This window comes from Aquarana catesbeiana, linkage group LG02 (genome assembly GCF_042186555.1).
Source record: "Aquarana catesbeiana isolate 2022-GZ linkage group LG02, ASM4218655v1, whole genome shotgun sequence".
NCBI lineage: Eukaryota > Metazoa > Chordata > Amphibia > Anura > Ranidae > Aquarana > Aquarana catesbeiana.
The window spans coordinates 430280348-430290282 of NC_133325.1; the positions used below are offsets into that span (position 1 = coordinate 430280348).

Genomic DNA, 9935 nt, shown 5'->3' on the forward strand with positions numbered 1-9935 from the left:
TAAGGAATTATAACTTGGATGGGGTTAAGGAATTCATGGGATGCCGAAAAAGATTTTTCTCGAATCGTCTTCCAGGGCAGCATCCGAGAGATAGGCTCCTCCTCCCTAAAACAGGAAACACATTAGTCCACCATTATAAATTTCACACTCTTACCTGTGTGCCTCAGTTGTTTGTGTTTCCTCCGGACCCACAGGAGCTGCAAGAACGTTTGTTATTTTATTTTCACCTGTCTCTGTGCTTGTTGCAGGAGACCCCCTGCCAGCATCCCATACAGCCCAAGGGGCTTTGGGAGGGCGAGCAGGCGCAGCACTGGGCAACATTGCTCAAAGCCTGAGATTTCGCCCCTACTGAGGGGTCTGCAATCATCCCCCCAGGCTGCAGGAGGACTCTGTCATCCCCACCCCATGCCGCTGTTTAGGCCTGTGTATGCTTCCGCAAGCACCCCCCTCTGGCTTTCCGCAGAATCTGGAGCCCGCCAGGGGGGATGGATACATGCATAGATGGGCGCCCCCCCGCCGCCGCCGCCGACCGCTGCCGAAAACTTCAGCAGCAGAGGGTCTAGCAGGGAGGGTTTTGCACCCTCTAAATTAGGTCCCTGGTGGCTGCGGCTGTCCCCCCAAACGAATCCGCCGCTCTGCGGGCGGCGCAGCAGCGTCCTCACCGCCACAGGCCGCTACAGGAAGTCGGGGGTGTACCAAGATGGCGCCGAGGAAGTTCCGCTTCCGGGTTGGCGGCCATTTTCCCGTAGTCTATCTACTGCGGAGATACAGCAGGGACACCTAGGGGCGGGAAGTTTAAAAAAAAAAAAAAAAAAGAGAAAACAGAATACAAATAGCAAATTTGTTCAATGCTACCCTTCACTACCAGCACAGTTACTCTACAATACAGCGGCATGTGCAGGTGTGTCCACCAACCTGCACGGGGTCAGCCGGGGGCGGGGCCGGAGCTTATGCAGGAAGCAGATAAAAAGGCCTCTAAGCAGAGGATCCTGGTGGCTGATCATGTCTGACGCTTCCCCACCCTGCCCTGCAGATCCTGCAAATCAGGACAGCTCCAAGGTAAGCCAGAATATTCTTGAATTATCTCTGTCTTAACCTCTTTACTGCCTATCTACAGGCAGTTCCTTTGACCACCTAAACTCACGGGGTTTTTTTGTTCTCTATGCTCGCTTGCAGGCAAAGACCCCTGAGGAAAGGAAGGCTAAAGGCAAAACATGTGCCTCATGCAGCCACAGGCTTTCCCCAGATTGGAAAAAGCCCCTGTCTCAGAAATGCTCAGACAAAATGGTGGCAAAAGAATCACAGGGGCCGCCACAATCAAACGCAGATACCCGTTTGCGGAAGCAGACACCAAAACCTGGGCTAAATGCCCCAAGGTGGATGCCTCTCTGGCAAAAATCACGAACAAATCGGACTTGGCTTTTGATGACGCAGGTACCCTCAGCGACCCCATGGACAAGAAAATAGAAGCTCTCCTGAAAAGGGCATGGGAAGCAGGGGCGGCAAACCTAAATCCGGCTATTGCTTCCACCTGCACAGCCCGAACCTTGCTAATCTGGCTAACCCAGCTGCAAGATCTATTGGAGAACGACACACCCAGGGAGGAACTAATTAAAACCATCCCCACACTAACTAGAGCGGCAGCTTTCTTGGCAGATGCTTCAGCAGAAACTGTCAGAATATCCTCTAGGACCACGGCACTACTAAACTCGGCCCGCAGAGCCCTGTGGTTAAAATCCTGGGGGGGGGATGCACCTTCCAAGAACCGTTTATGTGGCATACCATTCACTGGAGACCTACTGTTTGGTCCCGAACTAGAAACAGTCCTGGATAGGACCGCAGCAAAAAATAAGGGGTTCCCTCAAACCAAGAAGAGACAAGGGAAGGCGCCCTTTCGGCATTTCAAGAAATTCAATAAGCCAGGGGCAAAAAAGCACTGGGGTCAACAAAACAAGAAAGGCAAAGGTGAATTCATCCTCAAGCCTAATACCCAAAAGAACAAAAAACAATGACTGCCTTCAGGTGGGGGGCAGATTGGCGGCTTTCTCCCACCAATGGGAGGAGATAACAGAAAACAAATTCATACTGCGCACCATAGCGGACGGTTACGCAATAGAATTCTCCAACCGCCCCCCAACCAAATACTTAGCGACCATGCTACCCAAGGACAGCAACCAAGCAAAGGTGTTTCTAGAATCCCTACAGAAACTATTAGATCAGAAGGTGATTTGTCACGTTCCCCAAGAGGAGGAACAAAAGGGCTTCTACTCACACATCTTCGCAAAAAGAAAACCATCAGGCAAACTAAGGCTGATACTAAACCTCAAACCACTCAACCGAGGAATAAGATACAAGAGATTCAGAATGGAATCTATCTATTCAATCAGGAACATCCTACCGCAGGAGACATTCATGGCAACACTAGACTTGCAGGATGCCTACCTACATGTCCCCATAAGGAAGGATCACCAAAAGTTTCTAAGGTTCGCAATCCAGGGGCCAGCAGCTACGCTGCACCTACAGTACACAGCTCTCCCCTTCGGAATCTCCTCAGCTCCAAGAATATTCTCAAAAATAATGGCGGAAGCGCTAAAAGGTCTAAGACAGGAGGGTATTGGAATAATACCATACTTAGACGACCTCCTGTTCTTTGCGGACTCAGCAGCAATCCTAGAAAACAACCTGCGCAAGAGTATGATCTATCTGCAAAACCTGGGATGGTTAATAAACGCAGAGAAATCGCAAATGATCCCAAGCCAGAGAGTAGTGTACCTGGGATACGTGCTGGACTCCAGACTGTCAAAAATTTTCCTAACAAAGGAAAAAGACGTAAAAATGACACAAGCAATTACGTCCCTGCTAAGGAACCATTCCACAACGATCAGGCACGGAATGTCCGTACTAGGACTGATGACGTCTTCCATTCCAGCCATCACCTGGGCACAAATTCACATGCGACCCTTACAGAACTACATTCTGTCCCAATGGGATGGCAGGCAAGCATCCCTAGAAAAATCCATTCCCGTCCCCGCCACAGTCAAACAAACACTCTACTGGTGGCTCAACCCACTTCGGGTCATCGAGGGGTGCAGATGGGCTCAAGTCAATCCAGTCAGCATCACCACCGATGCAAGCGCCCTAGGATGGGGAGCCCACATGGAAGGGCGGTTCTCGCAAGGGAAATGGACACCCAAATGGGCACAAGCCTCCTCAAACTTGAGAGAGCTGAAAGCTGTGGGGGAAGCGCTAAAAACCTTCAAGCCAGCATTACAGGGGAAGGATGTAAAGATACAATCAGACAACGCAACGACAGTCGCATACCTAAACAGACAAGGGGGCACAAAATCCCAAAAACTGATGAGACTGACACAATCTATCCTACTGTGGACAGAAGTGAACATAAGATCGATATCCGGTATTCATCTAAAAGGAACAGACAATACAGTGGCAGATTTCCTGAGCCGGAAAACGATAAAACACACGGAATGGTCGCTAAACCAAACAACCTTCACTCAAATCACCCAGAAGTGGGGAATACCCGGAGTAGACCTATTTGCTTCCAGGGCGAACGCAAAATCTCCGATATTTTTCTCCCTGGACCCTACAGATGGCAACAGCGGGGTGGATGCTTTCAACCAAAACTGGAAATGGCATCTGTGCTATGCATTCCCTCCAACTGCCATAATCCCAAAAGTAATCCAAAAAATCAAGGCAGAGAAAACAACAGTAATACTAATAGCACCACACTGGCCCCAGAGAGCATGGTTCAGTCATTTTAAAAAATCTCAGCATACAACCTCAGCTGACACTGACGGACCGCCCGGATCTACTGTCACAAGGCCCAGTCAACCATCCGAACCACAAAATCTTGAAGCTCTCGGCTTGGTTACTGAGAGGGTAAAACTCCAGAACAAAGGCCTGTCAGACAGAGTAATCAACACCATCTTAAACAGCAGAAAGCCGGTAACGAGAGCCATCTATGAGAAAATAAGGAAAAAATTTGTTTCTTGGTACGAAGACAGACCAATCTCCAACGGTGGGATAATTCCAATAGTTTTGGACTTCCTACAAGATGGTGCAGACAAAAACATATCACCAAGTACCCTGAAAGTACAAGTTGCAGCACTTTCCTCGGTCATGGATACTAGACTAGCGGAAGACCCGCTGATAAGACGATTCCTCATAGCTCTTAAAAGATCCAAACCAGCCAAATTGTACAAAACTCCCACCTGGGACATGGGCACAGTACTTAAGGGCTTTCTTTCCCCTCCGTTTGAACCTATCGAGGACAGCTCAGACAAAAACCTCACGTTTAAAAACTGCACTCCTTCTGGCCTTAGTATCCGCCAGAAGAGTGAGTGAGATCCAAGCTCTATCTTCAATAGAACCATACTGTCTAATACATCTGGACAAGATAATTCTCTCTCCAGATCCGGCCTTTCTACCCAAGGTCTCTTCTACATTTCACAGAACCCAAAACATCGTCATACCCTCACTTCCAACAACCATGGATAGTAGGAAAAGAAACATTTACAGCAAACTTGATGTAAGGAATACGCTCATAGCGTATCTCGAAAGAACAAAAGAATGGCGTAGAACGACCTCCCTCTTCATCCTCTATGCAGGAATCAACAGAGGGAAACAAGCTTCAAAAAGCACCATCAGCAGATGGATAAGGATGGCCATACAGATTACCTATAAGGCACAGAATCTCACTCCACCTAGTGAAATCAGAGCGCACTCAACTAGAGCCTGGGCAACCTCGGCCGCAGAGAAAGCAGGGGCAACTCCGGAGCAGATCTGCAGGGCAGCGACATGGTCGAGCTTCAGTACTTTCGCTAAGCACTACCGCATAGACCAGCTGCCTGACCAAGACCAAGCATTTGGTCGTAAAGTGCTCCAGTCTCTAACCCCACCCTAGTAAGTATTGCTTGATATATCCTCTCGGATGCTGCCCTGGAAGACGATTCGAGAAAACAGAGTTAGGTACCTGGTAACTCTTTTTCTAAGAAGTCTTCCAGGGCAGCACTAGTTCCCACCCTTGAAACAACAAAAACCAGGTACAGAGGGGGAGCTTGCAGCTTACAGGGAATTCCTTCGGTGCTTTAACATAACTGAGGCACACAGGTAAGAGTGTGAAATTTATAATGGTGGACTAATGTGTTTCCTGTTTTAGGGAGGAGGAGCCTATCTCTCGGATGCTGCCCTGGAAGACTTCTTAGAAAAAGAGTTACCAGGTACCTAACTCTGTTTTTTGCATAGCTTGGAACAGATTATAAACTCTCCTCTTCCTCTAGCACAACTCTTGCTGCAGACTATTCCTTCCTCTTCCTCCAGCACAACTCTTCAGGCACAGCTAGCACGTGGTTAGACCTGACACTGGCTTCAGCCAGGCCCTAGCACCTGCCCTTTGCAGGTAGGGACTGTGGGCCCCTTCGGTGTAGCAAAAATAATGAAAAGTTCTGGTGCTAGCTGTCCTAGGTGGACTACTGATCCCAGTCAGCACGCTTCAGGCCCTGCCAGCCCTCCTGGCTGCAGCTGCCTGTCTCCACTGCCCATGACACCACAGTCCTCACTGGCTCTCCATCCATCTCAGATTGCATCCTCCCAATCTGCTCCGGGAGGGCTCCCCAAATTTCCTGGCTGTGTGTCACTCACCGACACCTGGTGGATCCCTCCTGAAGACTTACCAAGCAGTACTCTCCACTGTCCTCTCCTGCTCCTGGTCAGGACACCCCTGTGGTTTGTACGAGGGTCCCTTCCACTCTTGAGCTTCAGACCCAAGGTCACCCCCCCCAGGCTGGGGAGCTTCCTCAAAGACCACAACCGCTAGTACTCCATCTCCCAGTTCTTCCACCCGACAACGCCTCCCCAACAGGGCTAACCCTGAGTATTTAAGGAGTCCAGCCCCCTGCCAATCCAAGTTGGGTATTGGTCAGGGCTCCTCAGAACACCCCAGGCAGCTCCATCTCTATGGTAGGTTCATAGTGATTTCTGACCAGGACATACCCAGGCAGGGGTCATATGGACCCTATGGTAGGTTCATAGTGATCTCCAACCAGACCATAACCAGGAAGGGATCACATGGACCCTATGGTAGGTTCATGGTGATCTCCGACTGGGACATAGCCAGGCAGGGATCACATGGACCCTATGGTAGGTTCATAGTGAACCCTGACCAGGACATAGACAGGAAGTGATCACATGGCCCCTATGGTAGGTTCATAGTGATCTCTGATCAGGACATAGACAGGAAGTGATCACATGGCCCCTATGGTAGGTTCATAGTAATCTCTGACCAGGACATAGCCAGGAAGGAATCACATGGCCCCTATGATAGGTTCTTGGTAATCTTCGACCAGGACATAGTCAGACAGGGATCATGTGACCCCTATGGTAGGTTCATAGTGATTTCTGACCAGGACATAGCCAGGCAGGGGTCATATTGACCCTATGGTAGGTTCATAGTGATCTCCGACCAGGCCATAGCAAGGCAGGGATCACATGACCCCTATGGTAGGTTCATAGTGATCTCCAACCAGACCATATCCAGGAAGGGTTCACATGGCCCCTACGGTAGGTTCATAGTGATCTCTGATCAGGACATAGACAGGAAGGGATCACATGGCCCCTATGGTATATCACATGGACCCCTATGGTAGGTTCATGGTGATCTCCGACTGGGACATAGCCAGGTAGGGATCACCTGGACCCTATGGTAAGTTCATAGTGATCCCTGACCAGGACATAGAAAGGAAGGGATCACATGGACCCTATGGTAGGTTCATAGTCATCTCTGACTAGGACATAGACAGGAAAGGATCACATGGCCCCTATGGTAGGTTCATAGTAATCTCCGACCAGGACATAGCCAGGAAGGAATCACATGGTCCCTATGATAGGTTCTTGGTAATCTTCGACCAGGACATAGTCAGACAGGGATCACGTGACCCCTATGGTAGGTTCATAGTGATTTCTGACCAGGACATAGCCAGGCAGGGGTCATATGGACCCTATGGTAGGTTCATAGTGGTCTCCGACCAGGCCATAGCAAGGCAGGGATCACATGACCCCTATGGTAGGTTCATAGTGATCTCCAACCAGACCATATCCAGGAAGGGTTCACATGGCCCCTACGGTAGATTCATAGTGATCTCTGACCAGGACATAGACAGGAAGGGATCACATGACCCCTGTGGTATATCATCTGGACCCTATGTTAGGTCCATAGTGATCTCCGACCAGGACATAGCCAGGCAGGGATCACATGTCCCCTGTGGTAGATCACCTGGACCCTATGTTAGGTTCATAGTGATCTCCGACCAGGACATAGCCCGGCAGGGATCACATGTCCCCTATGGTAGGTTCATAGTGATCTCCGACCAGGACATGGACAGGAAGGGATCACATGGCCCCTATGGTAGGTTCATAGTGATCTCCAACCAGGACATAGACAGGAAGGGATCACATGACCCCTATGGTAGGTTCATAGTAATCTAAGACCAGGACATAGCCAAGAAGGGATCACATGGATCCTATGGTAGGTTCATAGTGATCTCCGACTAGGCCATGGCCAGGAAGGCATCACATGGCCCCTATGGTAGGTTCATGGTGATCCCTAACTAGGACATAGCCAGGAAGGGTTCACATGGCCCCTATGGTAGGTTCATAGTGATCACCGACCATGACATAGACAGGAAGGGATCACATAGACCCTATGGTAGGTTCATAGTGATCTTCGACCAGGACATAGCCAGAAAGGGATCACTGTCCTATATATATCTCTATATACTATATCCCCCGTATATACCCAGATATAGAGGCGTGACATGTACTCTCTGTATATAATATATATTCACTGTCGTATATATCTCTATATACTATATTCACCATATATATCTAGATATAGAGGTGTGATGTGTGTACTCTGTATATACTATATATCCACTGTCCTATATATCTCTATGTACTATATCCCCCGTATATATACCCAGATATAGAGGTGTGACATGTGTACTCTCTGTATATATTATATATCCACTGTCATATATATATATATATATATATATATATATATATATATATATATCTATATACTATATCCCTGTATACACCCAGATATAGAAGTGTGACATGGGTTCTCTCTGTATATACTATATATCCACTATCCTATATATCTCTATATACTATATCCCCTGTATATACCCAGATATAGGGGTGTGATGTGTGTACTCTCTGTATATGCTATATATCCACTGTCCTATCTATCTCTATATACTATATCCAACATATATACCCAGATATAGAGGTGTGACCTGTGTACTCTCTGTATATACTATATATCCATTGTCCTATATATCTCTATATACTATAGCCACCGTATATACCCAGATATAGAGGTGTGTATGGGTGTAATATTCCTGCTGGGGGGGTATGGGTGTAATATTCCTGCTGGGGGGGGGGTATAGGTGCAATATTCTTTCTGGGGGAGTATGGGTGTAATATTCCTGCTGGGGGGGAGTATGGGTGTAATATTCCTGCTTAGGGGGAGTATTGGTGTAATATTTCTGCTGGGGGGAGCATGGGTGTAATATTCCTGCTGGGGGGAGTATGGGTGTAATATTCCTGCTGGATGGGCGTAATATTCCTGCTGGGGGGAGTACAGGTGTAATATTCCTGCTGGGGGGGTATAGGTGTAATTTTCCTGCTGGGGGGAGTACGGATGTAATATTCCTGCTGGGGGGAGTATGGGTGTAATTTTCCTAGTGGGGGGAGTACGGGTGTAATATTCCTGCTGGGGGGGAGTACAGGTGTAATATTCCTGCTGGGGGAGTATTGATATAATATTCCTGCTGGGGGGAGTGTGGGTGAATTATACCTGCTGGGGGAGTATGGGTGTAATATTCCTGCTGGGGGGAGTATGGGTGTAATATTCCTTCTGGAGGGACGTCTGTGCAGGAAGTTCTTGTCGTACGGACACAGCGAGGCTCTGTTCACACCTAGGTGTTCCGGATTCCCGAATCGCCAGAAAACGCAGCACATGCTTGCGATCCCTTTACTTTCAATATTACCCTAATCGAGGCGTGTTTTTGCTGAAATTGTTACCTGACAAATTGCAGGACTGCTTTTGGGAAACAGGAGTCCTACGATTTTGTTTGCGCAGTTTATCAGGTGACAATATTGTCCGTAATTGGGGTGCCATTGAAAGTAACGGGATCACAAACATATCAATGGTTTTGCGGCAATTTGGGAATCGCAGTAATTCCACCCGCAATCCTGAACGCCTAGGTGTGATCACAGCCTAAGCGTCTTCTATCAGTTGCTGGATTCGCCTTCTATAGATTCTGGAGGGACATTTTATTCCTCAAACATTTCACACATTTGCTTCATTTTTATATTCCACCGCTAATATATAATCCGCATTGAGCTTGTATAGCGCTTTTCTCTCTGAGGACTCCAAGTCTTCGAGATGGCGTTGGCCAGGAATCGAACCCGGGTCAGCTGCTTGAAAGGCAGCTATGCTCACCACTGCACCACCAACGCAAGGTAGCATGTCTTTGTAATGCGGGAGGAAACCGGAGTACCCGGAGGAAACCCACGCAAGCACAGGGAGAACATGCAAACTCCATGCAGATAGTTTCCTGGTCAGGATTTGAACCATGGACCCCAGTGCTGCAAGGCTAACCCCTAAGCCTCTGTGCTGCCCATATGTGGCCTTAGTTCTATAAGGCCCTCCCCCGCTGAGCGGAGTGCATCAGTTATGTCCACTCAAAGCGCCTCCAGAAGAAATCCAAACTTAACCTAAACTACAATATATATATATATATATATATATATATATATATATATATATATATATATATATATATATATATATATATATATATATATATATATAACACTCCAAAACACACCCAAAGAATAACACACACGTC

The 9935-nt window shown here is 48.0% G+C and overlaps 1 non-coding gene across 1 annotated transcript; it reads right to left on the minus strand.

Moving 5' to 3' along the window:
- Positions 1–9471: 9471 nt before the first annotated feature.
- On the minus strand, positions 9472–9543 carry TRNAE-UUC (transfer RNA glutamic acid (anticodon UUC)). The gene has a single exon. It is a non-coding gene; the product is annotated as a tRNA-Glu (tRNA).
- Between the last annotated feature and the right edge of the window lie 392 nt (positions 9544–9935).